Genomic DNA, 16357 nt, shown 5'->3' on the forward strand with positions numbered 1-16357 from the left:
CATTTTGTTTTTCTTTATTTATCAATCACACCTCAAAATTTGGATGTCGCTAAAGCTAGTGTCCCGTTGTTAGCCTCCACTTTGACGTTAAAGGTGAAATCTTCATCACACAGTTCCACCAGCTGTAAACATTTACTGAAGAACAAAGATTAAATCAAATAAAGTTGCGTATTTAAGGAAACTTGCAAAAGAGACATTTGAGAGTTTTTTTTCACAACATGGCTGATAGAAAGGCATCCGTTCAGAAACTTTAGCACAGAAAATGTTCCTTTGTATAGAAAGAATAAGCAATAGAAACTAAATATGATCAATATTTTTGCCCTAAAGGAAAATCATGGATCATGGAGAATTAATGGATTTTTTTAAATATCAGAAACGATTTCTATAAATCAACAAATTTGTTTCATTGAATCTTCATCATCTGCATAAAAAATATCTGAAATTATTATGACTTTTTAAACAAAATGTCTTGTGGTAGCATTTTATTTTGAAAATATGTTTTCATAAACCGAAAGTTTAAAAATACCAACTTCTTGAAAATGTTGTCCAATTTAAACACTGAAACTAAAGCTCTAGTGAAAAATGAGAGATTCCAACATTTAAAGGTTGATATCATCTAATTCCATCCAGAACGTTCCATATAAATCAAAGTCTCAGTTAAACTGTGTTGGTTAACTCTACAGGCTTTGTTATTTTGTTTTGATACATTCTGAACACCTGCAGTCTTTTTTTTACCCTCATCCAACATGTCTGCCAAGTCTCTGTCAAGTATCCGCATTAACAGTTAGAATTTGGTGATTTGTATCATAGGGTAAGTGAGGAGTCGGCAGTCAGCCCGACATGTTTTTGCTCTTGTCAATGCAGCTGCGCTTTTAGCATTCCCTTCGTTTAAACTGTTTAGCTTTGCCGCCTCTGTCCACATCTGTCACGGCGGGAATCGAGCCACGAGCGTTTCATCAACACTTCTCCCAGTGAAAACAGTTGAAGATGTCCCAGGCGCTCACAGTCAACACGGCGGCCTGCTGAGCGGCAGCAGGGCTCGGACTCCTGTCTCATCTGGTCGCACATTACTAGAGACACTGAGATATTCCCCAGAGGAAGACCTCTTCAAATCTCACAGTTCACCAGATGGATCCAGATTGTTATGGAAAGCACGTTCTTTGTGAATCCGTCATCTTCCAACCCTGTCTGCCTTCGAGAGGAACTTCAAAGGCGGCGGCCCGTGGTTGATGGAAAGCTGTTCCCCAAACATGAAGATCTTTAAGAAGCAGCATTTAAAAAAGTGCATCGCTGATACAAACACAAGAAGCCCGAGGTTCTGGCAGAATGATGAGCATGCTTTCTTTGGACCGAATCCATAATTTTCTTTGTCTCAAGCTAAAAATGAGCAGAAAGTTATGAACCAAAGAGAAATTCAGGGAGGAGAGTGACCATGACCTCGTCTGAACTGCCCCAACACCGGTCCAACTCATAGGAACACTGAGCACCAATTTAAGACATTTTTTCTTGAATATAAACCCATGAAAAATGGAAGGTTTTGTATCTGGATGCTATTATTCAAGGCAATAAATGGAATCATCAAACCGAAACTCGTCTCCATAAAATACTCAAGCCAAAAATTCTGGTGGTCTGGACACTGGACCGTTGGATAAATGAAAGATTTAATTGTCCAAGGACTCAGACATCACTGGTGGTTGAGTATACCACAAATAAATGGGTCACAGCAGCAGCACAGATTAGATATCTACCCCTTTTATTCTGTTCAAATACTGTTACTGTACGGTAACAGTAACATTGCTCAATCATTTGTATGCAAGAATCTATGATATACGTACATTTGACAAGTGTATATTTAAGTTAGTGTAGTTGTAAGTGTGGAGGTCTGCATGGACATATGTACTGTATACTTCATTCTAAGGGACCTGGTCCGCAAATTAGATGTTATCTAGATGGCCTGTGGACATAGCATCAGTTGCATTTAAAATTGTAAAAGTGTTTTTTGTCCTTTCACTTTTAAATAAATGAAAAATAAATAAATATGCATATGCCTGTTAAGTTAGAGGTCCAGCGTGTAATAAACTGTATACATAAGGTGCGTTTGTATTGACTATGAAATTGTGCAAATTGGATTTGGGATATTACATTCTCCTAATGGAAATAAGTCAATTAGAAAAAACTCAGAGTGAAGTTGATTTGGTAAACTGGGCCCTGGCGGATGATTCCCTCTGCTGTAGCTCTTGTGGGTTTAGATTAATATTGATATGTTATAAATTTTAGTTTTTCCATCATCATTAATATCCACACCAGCTACATGTGCCATACAGCTTGAGACTATTAACTTGTTTGAATTAAAATTCAATAACAAGTTGATGCTATGCTAGTAGGCTGCTAGAAGTTAGAACCTGAGAAAAGTATAGTACACTGGGGTTTTGTTCTCTGTTCTCAGTTATTTCACCTCTCCTCTATTCTTGATTATTTATTTTGTTTAGTTCTTTGTGCTTCTGTTTGGTGCAGTGTGATTCAGGTGTTGTTCCTCTTTCCGGCTCCACTCCGCTGGAGCAGGAGAGATTTCAGATTCCAGGTGGATCGCCTGTGCTCCTGTTCTTGGCCGTGGACCACGCCTCCGGCTCATCATCTCGCATCATAGAGGGGTAGTGATTCCTGGTGGATTGTCCATGCTCCTGGTTCGTCTTGGCTATGGACCTCATCCCCATCTGTCCCCTAGTCCTATCCTATCTATTCAAATATGTAGTTGTAGAGTTAGATTAGCTAATTCTTCTTTTACAGTCCTGGTAAATCGCTCGTCTGTCCTGGGAGAGGATCCTTCCTTATGTCGGCATCCGTAAGCTTTCTCCTTTTTTTTCCTGGAATCTGTTTTTTTTAGGAGTTTTTCCTTACCAGGAAGGAGGGTCTAAGGGCAGGGATAGTTGGTTAATTTAGTCTGTTTATCTTAGTAATTAGCTAATGTTTATATTTTATGACTGACGTTCTGCTTCAGTACAATTACTAGCATGAAGCCCAACGAGGCAATTTTTTTGTGATATTGGCTATATAAATAAAGTTGAGTTGAACTTAATTTATCAAAAAAAGTTTTTGTGCTTGGCAGAGGTTTTTGAGGTGTGTCGAAATTAACATATCTCTCCAAACTGCAATGGAAACACTTTTTTCTAATTAAATGAGTCACGTGACCACATACCACGCTTTCTGCTTCATCCGTAGCCCCTCCTATGTAGCTCGCCGCTCCATGCCCTGAAAAAGACGCCAACGTCTCCTTTGATAGACGATGATGAGCGCTAGTGCCGTGGGAGAAATTTGAATGGATCTGCTGTAAATCAAAGTATTGTTCACATTCGTTGCTGTGTTTATGAATTACGTGTGTTAGTTTGTGTTTATTCAAATAATTATGATTTAATGGAAACAGTGTAATTGCAAAATTGTGCTCAACATTACTAGAATTTTGATAAAGTTGTGCGCATATGTGTGATGGAATCACCACTTTAGATGTGTGCTTTTGCACAAAAATTCCCTCTTAGGTAAATATAACGATAATTCTTTGGTAATGTAACCAGTTTAAGGACATATATATATATATATATATATATATTCCTCTTTCTATGGGAATTTGCAGAATTGGTTTTGTCAGTTGAAGACACAACTGTCCATAATAAAATGTCATGGTTGTAGATGACCTAATATACAGCCCTGTGGAACACCTATAGAGCCCTTCAGTGGCTCAAATGTTGCTGAGCCAATTTTTATAGTCTGAGATCTATCACTTATGATCCAAACACTAATTAGATGGAAAAAAAACAACATTTGTGATGATTAACTGTACTAAAGGCTTTTCTAGATCTATGTATAAAGCCTCATTATTATGACCTTTGTTTGATGACATATATGTTCTGGTAAAAGCAATAGTTCTGGCATGGTTGACTGGAAGGTATGGCAGCCATACTGGGAATTGTTGAGCAGGTTGTTTTTCTCGCCATACAGATTGTGATGTAGAAGTACATTTATCTACACTGCAGAAACAGGCTCTGCAGAAATAAGTAAAAAAAAAAATCCTCAAAATTTGATTAAAATATTTTAAATAAGCAAAGAAATTTGCCAAAGGGGTCTTACCAAGAACTCTTATTTTAAGAAAAATGGTCACTAATAGATGTTTTCTTAAACACAGATTATTTGTTACTGAAAATATTTCTTTACAAGATTATTTTCTCAAGTAAATTTTTGAAAAATAAGGGTTTTAACTTTCTTCGATTCAGTTTTTGTAGGACTCAAAAGACAGGTATGATGAGTATTACAGGTGAGTTTTGAATCCTCCCATGATTCAAACCTGACAAAGCTTTGCAATACCACAAAATTCATCTTTTGTTTTCTTCTGTTTTTGATCAAAACGCACTTGTTCACCTGTCCTGCAGTGACCTGTCTGACATCAACCCCCCCGCAGCAAAGCAGAGTCCCAGCCTGCGACATGAATGATGACCTGTGTGTTTAACTTGCTCAACACAAAGAAGCCATGTAATCTAAATACATAAGGTAACATAAATACAAAAGAACCGTATAATCTCGCACCCGGTGGCTGCGGACGGTGCGGGACATCTTGGCTGCGCCTCCCGCTCCGTCTCTGGCCGGGTAGGCTGGCACCCTCTGTGTTTAAAAAGCTCCCGGAAAGTTTACAGAGAGTGTACTTCTGCCGAGCTTTGTGTGACAAGCTTTAACACACCATACCCATCAGCCTAAAAACAGCCACGGACCTCCCTGGAATCCGCGCTGCCACTTTCCATTCATGCATTTCCATGCATTCCCCAGTTTCCCGAGGTGTCCCGTCCCAGAAAACCTCTGTTGACAATTAATACCGCCTCTGTTTGTCAGGCCGCAAGCCGAGACGCTACTGGCTGTTTACCGCCGTGTCCTGTCGTGTGTCACCAATTAGAGCCACTCGGATCCAAGTTGGAAAGATGGCAAGCACAGTGCCTCAAAATGACAGAAAAATCAGTTTCAAATAGTTCTAGTAAATACAAAAAAAAAAACTTAGACTGACACAACCAAAGTATAAAGAAGCAGAAGTTCTGCCACATCATAAATTCACCTGTCAACACTCAAGACAGAGGCTCCGATCCAGGCATGTTTCCATGTAGCTTCAAGGTTTGAGCTGCAAACATGGAAATGATTACGTCTGATGAGATTTCAGCTGTCAGGGAACTCTACCGCAGGTGGAAAGAACAGCAGGCACTATGCACAGTGTGGGAGCCTTTCCCTCAAAATTTAAACTTATCTTGTCAGATCTGAAGAGTACGAGCCCTTCTCTGACCTCTGCTGCAAGCAGTAAAGTCTGCAGAAACTGATCCAGCAAGTAAGAATGTAAAATAGGGAAGCAACAAGATGCTACAGAGGCCTTTTCTGCTATCATATTCACAAAAACGCAAGAAATGTGCATGTTTTACACACGTGGCAGAATGGGATCATTTATTTTAGCGTTTCTTCTGTAAAATTGGCATAAAACAAACTTTATGGTAGTTTTTAAAGTAACACTTTGACACTCCAGTGATGTCACAGACAGCAGAAGTCAGCACAGCAACAACCACGGAAGGATCAGAGAACAACCAGAGTGGTCAGGATCCAGGCAAGGGTCGGGGCAGGCGGCAAGCAAGCAGAATCAAAGATGAAGCAGGATCAGGTGGACAGGAGATCAGGTCAGGATGAAATGCTCAGTATGCAGGCTGAGTGGCACAAGCAATACTTCGCACCGAGTGTGGCTCTGAGCCGAAGTAACCTTAGATGTCCAGTGGTTGATTAGCATATGAGGGTCAGCTGAGCAATATCCAGGAACTGTGGGCTGGGGCTTCTGGGAGATGAAGTGCAGTCAGTACTCTGGAGACGGCTCCCGTCAGTGACCAGAGGGGGGGAGACAGAGCTCTGACTCCTGTCTTGAGCCGATAACCAACTAGTAGCAGAGAATAAAGCTGGACAGAGCCGGCAGGCCCAAACATACCATGAGGGTCTGTTGCACCTTACTGAGCGTTTCGATACGGTTCTGTGTTTTGAGCATTTCCATCATGAAATTGACCCATTCAGTTGGAGTGGATTGTACCTGTTTTTGGGCCCCCATTGGTTTTAGGTCTATAGAAAAATGGAACGAATCGGTTAGGGTGGAAATACTATTGAAGCTTGTTGATTGGTGGAAGGTCATTACCACAAAAGAAAGCCTCCAAAAAAGCAGCAGAGTTCATCTTCACTTACTGCAAACTTCTCTCAAAAAACATTGAATAGTTTGTCTGTATGAAGTACCAAAATCCAAGCAGAAAATGTTTTATTTTTTCATTTATTTATTTTTTCTTCCTCCCTTTCTGGCGATTCCTGGATGTGCAGCACCTTTGACTTTTGCCTATTCTGCCTATACTACGGCCCGGCTCTGCTTGGAAACAACCAATCGGTCCCGTTTGAGCTACAAAGTCTGTTCTGGAGCGGAATCCATCGGAATGGATTGTTGGGCCAGAGTATGACGTTTTTTTATTCTGATCAGACTTTCATTCCGATTACTTGTGTCCATATAAACACAGCTAGTGAGACATTATGTGGCTGCTTCTTACCCTCTAAAAGAAAAAATAGTTCTTCACCTGTTCTATGATTTCAAAATCCAGTGATAATATTGTAAATTTTAAGGCAAAGAAAAGCTGAGCCACTGTGGATAAAAGAAATCCTGAGACAATAGATATGGAGTTCTACTGTATAAACCATCAGTGCTGCAAATAAAGGTTTGTCAAAGTTCCTCATTCCACAGGTGGATTAACAAACCCATTTCAGTTCATGTTTAGCACAAATTTAACAATGCTGTCCTAAAGAAATACAAGAAAAACATCAAACCAACCAATATGAAAAAAAGTCGTTTTTCCATAGTCCACTTTAGTCCAGAATTTTGCCACAGAAAAAAAAAAATCCTCATGCTATTGAAAAGTGGTGACAAAGAGAATATTCAGACACCTTATGGGGTAATTCGTTTTAGCACATTAGGTCACTGTTGAGGGGGAAAGAAAGCCTGTATCCTCCAGTAGAACCAGATCGACTTGTGACCAGGATCTGATGCTTCATTGTGAAACCGTGACTGCAAAATAAACCCTCTTAGACGACCTGCCCTGAACCAAGAGCTGCAAACATCTGGCACAAATCGGTAACAAACCGAGATCACAAAGATCCTAGTTACTAGGAGGGGACGCCCACCACCCCTATCACCACTAAGCTTTAGAGAATTTTCTAAACTATGGCAACAGGAGAATAAAAAAAGAAAAACAAAAAAAAAAACAAGTAGGCTTATTGTAAAATGTCAAAATTGACAATCCATGTGCTTATTTAAACACACTCAACACTAGTCATTGACAGGAAGTGTATAGAGAAGATGCTCCTCTCCTACACCTAATCAACCAATGAAACGTTGCGGGAACATGCTGTCGTGGTGAATGATGAGATGCTCCAACTATGACACGTGAAAAGACCAGACCCCCCCCCTCGTTTCGTTTTGCCTCTGTATTACAAATAAAGCTGATAATAACAAATCTCCATGATGTCAGTTCTTGGAAATCCCGTCCTGCAGAAGCCATGTTTACACTGGTGCTAGAGTCAGAAAGTGGCCCGTGTAATCCTTACGGTAGCTTTGGCATCTCTGGAGAGCTGCATGACAGACCGCTGTGTGTGAATCGGAGCGACGGCTCTTTAGAAACATTTGAGATTGAGCAAAATGGACCGTTTTAATGCTCTAGTTTTGATCTTTATACACACATTCAGATGCAAATGAGTAACCAGTGAGTCAAGTTCAAGTGGATCTCAGACACAGTTTTAATCATGTAGCCCCGCCCATTTTGTCCCTGTTTTGTTTTGAAGCATAACTCTCAAAACGGTGAACACAGTTCTAAGAAACCAAAATATAATATTGAATTTTACTTCCTTGTACTGTAGTGCCATATCTAAACATCAAAACTCTAAAATATACCAACATTTAAATTCTAAATTTTTAGCTTAGCCAAGCACTGATTATGATCCATGAACAAAGTCTACATGACACAACTTTTTGTCATGATACTCTAACTACTAAAAAAATATCAAGAAAACCACATAACCAACTCTACTTTAACTAAGTAGCAACCGGTTCATTATGTATATGGTTATAAAGCTTCATTACAGAGAAGTATAAAACCGCGAGTTCAGGACATAAATAATATATGCAGCATCAATACTGGATTTGTCCAGTTTTATCACAACACATACGTCACATACGTCTGAATGTCCCTGCAATAAAATATTCCATTTCTGTACACATGGGTCCATGGCTGTGTCTGACTGCTTTTTCTGAGGAAATGTGTGAGACATCTATCATCATGGAATTGGTTAGATCCGCTCTTGACATGTCTGTCTATTCTAAAGGAATTCCCTCATTGTGTCTGTTGGACACCCTTCAATTTGTCTTCTTATCCTTCTAGGTTAAGGATTTCTCAGATTAAGCTTTATAGTTTTTTTTTTCCAGTCATGCTTTTGTTTATTTAACAAATTCTTGTAGTTTCTATTCATTTTTCCCACATTCTCCCAAACTTAGATCCTTCACAGCACCAGTGAGATAAAAAAAGTGCTTCACTCTAATAAAATTGTGTTTTTTAACATGTTTTTCTGGCAATATTATGATGATGGCGGACACGTAAAAAGAAAATTAAGGTTAAAATGGCATTTCTAAGCATTTCTTTATTCAAATTGTTGTAAATGGTAAATACTAGCACTTTTCCTTGGAGGCCCAAAACTCTTTATATTCCCACTCACACACCGTTGTCGGCTCTGCTGCTGAACACTGGCGCCAACCTTCCACCAGGGGTAAGGTTGGGTTCAGTGTCTTGTCCAAGGACACTATATGTCCGGGCAAGGCGGGAATCAAACTCGCAATCTTCCAATAAGGAGTCGACCGCCCTACCGCTGCACCACTGCTATGTCCCGTTCTGAATCAGGAGCAGATGCAATTGAAAAAAAGGTTGTAGTGGCGTAGGTGCTACAATCAGGAAGCCACAAGCTCTCTGCATCTGATGCATCCACTTGCAGACAAACAGATCCATGAACGTCTTTGGTTTCCTCATTTGAGCTGGAATCTTGACCAAAACTGAACGGCTGGATGGCTCCAATACTTCATTTCCGATACACAGGTAATGTCAGGTTGGGGTTGTGAGGGGCTGTAAGCCTGCAGGAGAGTTTAAACAGATGAATGATGGGAAAAGGGAAGCTTCCTCTCACAAGTTGGTGGTGAATATCTAATGAAGTCCTGCTGCTCTGCAGAAACTACTGTATATCTTAGAGAATAGGACTGTGTTTTTTTTTTTTCAATTTGGGTTAAAAACATAATTAGGGGTGTGCCAAAATATCGATACTGCGATATATCGCAATATTTAGTCCTGTGATTGATGGGTTCTCACCAAGTATCGATATTTTATTTTCATTTGAAGAGGCTGTAAAACGTTATATTCATCTTCCTTTGTGAGAAGTTCCATTGGAGGTAGATAGTCGATGCACGACTGACGGTCTTGAGCACCAATGTGCCTGACAGCTACTTAAATTATTTAATATTTGTTCTGTTGTTTACAACAATTTAGCACTAAGTAGTGTCACTGCTGCTCATGTTTACTATTGCTAACACTGAATAATTTCAATTCAATCGGTGTCACAGACATAGTATTACTGATTCCAGCAATGTTGCACTAAAGTGTCATTATTTGTTGGACAAATTAAAGACACATGTTGTTCATTATCATTGTGTTCAAGCTAAAAAGTACATGGGGATATATATTTTCCTAGAAAATATGCGTTCTTCTATATATTGTGAATTGTTAGAGATGATTTTTACCGATTATCGCGATATCCTCAATATCGCAAGCCATGTATCGTGAGGTACTTTGATTCCCAGGACTAATTATAACCATAATTAAAAGGCAACTATAGGGACACTTTTACAGCAGATCAAAAGATGACTTCAAGGGACTTAAACCCGTTTGAGGTTTCCGAATGACTCCCTTTGTTGCAGCTTTTTATCAATAGAACAGATTTATTTAGTAGTATGTGGGGTAAATATATCTGAAAAAACACAAAAGAAACCATGAACAGTGGTGGAACATCCATGGTCTGTAGTCTAAAGCCTGTCGAGGTAGAATAAAGTCAAGATTTTGCCTTTCGAGAAAAGGAATCATTAGTCATAAAACAGACTACCAAATATGACTTGTTTCAAAATATTTCGAGGAAAACATCACCTGTAAAGGTGGCTTCTAAGAAAAGCACACTTGTTGAACTCCAAAGTCTAGTTGTGTTGGCGGTGGGGATCTCAGATCCACATCACCGCTTGAACTGACAGAGTCCTTTAGCATTGGAACAGTTGATAAACAGAGCAGAGGTACACACATTCCTCCTCTCAAACATCTGAAAGTGACATGATGCAGGAGCGTCTGGCTGTGACGCGACTTCATGTAACATGACAGGGACCATGTGTAGAATCCTCTTTTTATTTGCCAAAAGTCCATTTTCCCCCCGAGAGCTTACGAGCACTTGTTTATCTGCAAAGGTAAAAAAAAAAAATTAATGGGTCTGCTGTTCCAGCAGAGATCTGAGCTTGCACCGGCTCCATCATACACAAAGAGGGCTTTGGATACTTGCAAGATGCGGTTCTTGTTTAATAGGTGTCACATCATATTCAAAACAAAGCGAAAAAGACAGCCAAAGGCCCTTATTTTTTCTTTTCTCTGTTCCCCGCTCCAGATCAATGCGGTCTGCGTTCTCTTTGTTGTCGGAAAGTCCGTGAATTTAAAGTGTCTACTAAAGATGAGGCCCATGAGGGTGTGAGTCTGTGTTTACCGCACATGTTCACAAATACACAAAGTTCTATCTCTTCACTTTCTTTGTTATATTTACTGGAGAGGCAGTCATTCTGGACGTCGGAGCGTTGAGAGAGATCTACTGCAGATAAGAACAGCAAGAATGTCAAATGTCATCTGAAACACTAATATAATTAATAACCGCGTTTGGGACGACTGCGTGATGAAGACGCATCCACAGACTAATGGCGATTACAACCGTCTAAAGGCCAAGAGGGAAAAAATAGTTGTTTTCTTTCTTTAACAAATAGTTTCCACTTCAAAAAAATCCAACATTGATATGAATTGGTGTAAAATTCTCACAGAACTCCAGCAACTAGATTTCAAGAAAAAATGTTATCCAGCAACAATTGTATTCGAGTACACGCGTGTGTCCTCTCAGGATCTTAGGACTTCAAGGTAGATTTTATGAGTTTTACCCTTTTTTGTCGTTGTTTCTATTCTCCTAAAACACATGTCAAAGTCAAGGTCAAGGGGCCGGATCCGGCCCTCCAGATCATTTTATTTTATTGTTAATAATGACCCGATGTTATCTTGCGCTCATTTCTAACTTGTATAATTTTGACCAAATATATTTTTATGGAGAATAAAATATTAAAAGTTATTTAATGTTTAAGTTGATTTATTCTGGAATAATATTCTTGTCTTTTTTATTATTCAAAATCATGTTCAAAAGTTAAGGTTTTAAAGATTAAAAAATTGGCATTTTGCTAGATTTTTGGACAATTTTGGCATTTATTAAGATTTTAGGGTATTTTTGAGTTTAGCTAATATTTCAGCTACATGCTAGCTAACTGTTTAAGCTAATATAGGCTTTTTTTCAATTTTTTCAGGATATTTTGAATAATAACTATTTTTCAGCTACATACTATCTGTTGTGGCTAACCTGTTGTTTTTTTTGTTTTTTTGTTTTTTGTTTTGTTTTTTAAGCTAATATGGTATTTAGCTTCAATTTTAGCTAGCTATCAGCTTCAATGATTTCAGCTATCAGCTTTAACACCCAAATTCAGTTTACAGCATTCACACTAGCATTATCGCAGTTTGGGGGCCCCAGGCGAGCGACACCATGGGGCCCTCTGCAGTGGTTCTATGAATAATTATAGTTTTACTAAGGAAAAAAAAAATACTTAAAAGATGGAACAAAACTGTTCACTATGGAATGCCGTCAATTGACAAAAAAAAAAAAAAAAAAAATAATCTCAAAATGATCATTTTTTTGCCCCCGCCCCACTCCCTCTTGATTTTTCTTTCCCTTTTTGCCTCTGTGAAAAAAATATATAAGAATAATACATAGTATTAGGGCCACTCAAAAAGAAAAAGCTATATTACAAGATTTAAAGTAGTAAATGTACAACTTTTTCTCGTAAATTTATGAGATTTAAGTTGATCATGAGCAGCAGACCGACTAAACTCATTTTGGTCATAGCATCCATGGATATGAAAATTTAAGCTGAATGTTTATTGATAATGTTACAAATGTTTGAAAGTTCCTTAGTTCGATTTACGGTTTATCAATATTTCACTTGCAGGATTTCTGCGGTTTCTGTTGGTGAAGCAGAGGTAGACGATAAGTCCGCCCCTGGGTTCGACCCATACAGGTACTGCAGGTTTTTGGGTTGTCCACGATGATGAAAGGTTGTAGAGAGTATTGGTAGCATCTTAAAAGAAGCGCAGGTGTGTATTTTGGTCTTCTTGAGGTTTGAACAGCTACATCAAAGGACGTACTAAAAGTGAAATGTACCAATGTCGAGCATGTAGTAAGTGTATCATGAGTATTGTTATGGGTGCAGAACTCTACAACTTTAATGTTACATGTGAGCCACCTGAGGGCCCTCTTTGATAGGGTGTGTTAACACCTTTCAGTAAACTAATAAAACTCAGAGACACTGAAGTGTTTGTAAATATCCTCTGTGCTTTTATGTTCAAATTAAACTATGAAGAGTATTCGCGGGGGGAGGGAAAGGAGAGATCTGCGAATAGGCTGAATGCGCGAATACAGAGAACCCCCACTCCTGCGACTGATCCATAGTCATCAAAAACACATGATCATGCTTTGTTAAACATTTATTAAACAGTTTTTTATTATTATTATTTAGAACAAAAGTAGCGACAGTTTAGGTCTACTTTATGACGAGTGTCACTCTGTCTCTCTGTACCTTAAAACCAGGAGCACACTTCCTCCTTTATAAAATAACACACACCTACTCCGGTCCGCGATTATCTTCAGATGCATTTAGGATTTTTTTCATCAGCTTCTGAGTCAGCTGATGCCATTTCTCCATGCAGGGGATAAAGAGAGGAGGGTGTGATGATCTCACACAGACAAAATTTTCAGTCAAGCGTCTTAGGTTGTTGTAATCTTTGTGATGAACCGGAAAAAAAATCTGGGAATATGTAAAAACCTTCGATAAAGAAAAAGGAATAGGCTGGGGAACACTGTAGTTCATATTCCATGCACTCATTGGGATCTGTATTCATCTGTGGTTCCGTCAACATAAATTTTGTTGTCTGAGAGTTTCAAACTTTTCATAATTCACCACTGCTAAGCAGAAAATAAACACTTTTTTTTTTTAGTTTTTTCTTTATTTTGTACTAAACTCTGTGCTCTGTGTGTTATTTCCCACCAATGTGGATGAATTGAAATCTGTTTTTAAAGATTAGTTAAGAAAAAAGATACAAGAGACTAATATCACACTGATAATATTGAATAAACTGAGGTGTTTATATTGTAGCTGATGTCATTGGATGTGTATTCTTTTTTAAAGGCAGAGGATCACATCAGGAGGACAGTGAGAGTCTGCAGGGTATAAAAACCATGACTTCATCAACGACAATCCCATGAAAAACTAAGTGCATTTGGAACACTGTTATGTATGCTGCAACATTTATATGGAAAAGGAAAAATCGGAGAGGCACGCTGACACGTTTGCTGAAACATCTTATCTCTTTTGCTCTTTTCTTTTGTGATTTCTCTTCTAATTCTGAGACAAGCACAGAAAACGCCAGACACTCTAGATGCGGTTGGACGACTCGAACGAAACCTCTGAACTGTGAAGCGGCAGGACTTTGGCCTGGCTCGGAAAGGGAGGGAGACGAGGAGCAGAAAGGGTTTGGGGAGGGATCGGATTAAAAATGGCCATGATATTTAGCTTTGGAAAAAGAATATTCCCTGTTGTGGTTCATTGGTCTAAAAATATAAATTCCCCTGAAAAGTGACCACATCTCAAAGAATCGCGCTAAATGAAACGTTTCCATCATTCTTGTAAAGAGAAGAGCTTTCTGACATTAAACAGAAAAAATGTTGTATTTTCCTCGAGTATTTTTTGCAGTTTGGTCGGAGCGACTTATATGTGATTTTTTTAAAAACATAAACACGCTCATAAATTCGCTATATTCCCACCAAAAATTGGTTGCCCTTTAGCAGTTGTTTCCCACTAACAACAGCTAGAGGGCGCTGTAGGCGTGTGCATCAGTATTTGCTACTAACAGCAACACAGAAGAAGGATAATTTAAAACTAACATGGAGGAGAATTTGATCGTTTCTCCTCCTGAACTTTATGACATTTTTCTTATTTGCATTGAGACATTATTATTGTTTGTTATATTTTTCCCGTCCTCGGACTAAAGCTGGACATCCATGTCTTCTATGCATTATGAATGAGATCTACAGTCAATGCTTAGAAGTGATGAGCGGAAACGAATTTGACTTGTGAATTGTGTTTTGGTGTGAACGCAGCATTGGGCCGGGGACGATACATTTGTTCAAAGACATCACACTTTTTTCCTAAATTTTCAAACAATGCTGTTGTCTTCTGTTAGGCATGTTTGACTCCTGTGACTTAAACTGTGCTGCAATTTATTCTCCAAAAATCATGGTAGAAGTATTTTTTTTGCAATCAAGCCAAAGTAACAACGTTTTCATGAAAAATACATGTAAAATTATTGACAAAAACAACTTATTTACCTGAAAACATAAAGCAATCTAACTGGATTTTATATAAGATACAGCTTCTGTGTCATTTTTTTATATATGAAACTTTGTTGACTTCAGTAAATAAACTTCCAAAGAGCCTACATTTAGATATAAATTGGTGTAACATGTTTTATCAACAGAGAATCTGAGCATCATGTTTTTTTTCGAAGTTTTATCTACTTTCATCCCTTTTAATTGCTTATCAGCTGAGCACGACCAGATTTATCACAACTTTATTGGTAACCAGGAAAAAAAAATCATTCTTTCCAGGTAAACTGGACTGAAGTCAATATCCCCACCAAATATTACAAATTTATTCAGTTTGCGTAAAATTAGCAGAGAAATGCGAAAATGTTTCAAATGAATGAATGTCTTTAGTCTTAAACACTCAGAACAACTTTTCTTTCCTCAGTGAAAAGCAAACACACAGAAACTTCAGATCTCTAATTGGCTGCTAATCAGAAAATGAACTTAATCCAAAGATCTGGTAAAATTGGTCAATAGGATCAACTCTATGGTCCTGGCTCTGAGTTTGGAGGAAACCTACCAAATACGCAAGTCACTTTTCATCTTGAGATTGTAAAGAGTAAGCCACACAGAAGTAAGCCTCCACTCATATCCCATGATCTCTTTGTGTACACAGGCTATGTCCGAATTCTAAAAATGAATATAAAACATGTTTACACCTTCATCAAGCATCTCTATGTTCTTTTTAAAATCATTTTTTTCTATTAAGGAAATATATTTTTATTTATTCAAAATCTTTGAGTTTGTTAGTTTATCATATTATAATAAACTTTCTTGATATATAATATAATCATGTTTTCTTTTTCTTGTAATATCATAGTTTTTAGTTGGTAGAATTGTTAGACACTATGTTGTCTGTGTTTTTGTTTATGAGGGTAATTTGATGCTCCAAATAGATGAAACCACTCCAAAAAAGATCCATTTTGGTTGAACAGTACTCTTGTTTTTGGTCGAAAAACACCAATCTAACCGGCGACCCTAACAGATACGTTTTTGCTTTTTAAGCTTTGAACCTGCCTTTTTATCATTCATAATTATGTTTAAAAGTTAGGGTTTTGAAGATTTAACAATTGACATTCTGCTAGCTTTTTGGACTATTTTGGGATTTACCAAGATTTTTTTAGCCTGTTTGGAGTTTAGCTAATATTTTAGCAACATGCTAGCTGTTTTGGCTAATTTTGGCTTTTTTTCAGTATTTTAGCCTATTTTGAAGTTTAGCTATTTTTTCAGCTACATGCTAGCTGTTTTGACTGACCCTAAGTTTTTTTTCTTTTTTTTTGTTTTTTAGGCTAATTTGGCATTTAGCTAATATTTTAGCTGGCTTTGAGCTTCAGTGATTTCAGCTCTCAGTTTCAGCATTTTTAGCTATCAATTTCAGCATCTTCCGCGGCCAAATTCATCTTACAGCATTCACACTAGCATTATCACAGGTAATGCTATATATCTAGTTCATAATTATGTTAAA

At 38.1% G+C, this 16357-nt stretch overlaps 1 long non-coding RNA gene across 2 annotated transcripts in view; it reads right to left on the reverse strand.

Annotated features, from left to right (window-relative positions):
• Window positions 1-16357, reverse strand: part of LOC118600178 — a 93294-nt gene that overhangs the window by 17549 nt on the left and 59388 nt on the right. The window contains exon 3 of one of the 2 annotated variants that reach the window (XR_004949752.1): window positions 9690-10574. The exons of the other annotated variant lie outside the window; for it this stretch is intronic. This is a non-coding gene — a long non-coding RNA (uncharacterized LOC118600178). Of the gene's footprint in view, window positions 1-9689; window positions 10575-16357 lie in introns of those variants that run through there. 2 annotated transcript variants of the gene reach the window in all.

The sequence above is a fragment of the Oryzias melastigma genome, linkage group LG19, assembly GCF_002922805.2.
Source record: "Oryzias melastigma strain HK-1 linkage group LG19, ASM292280v2, whole genome shotgun sequence".
Lineage (NCBI taxonomy): Eukaryota > Metazoa > Chordata > Actinopteri > Beloniformes > Adrianichthyidae > Oryzias > Oryzias melastigma.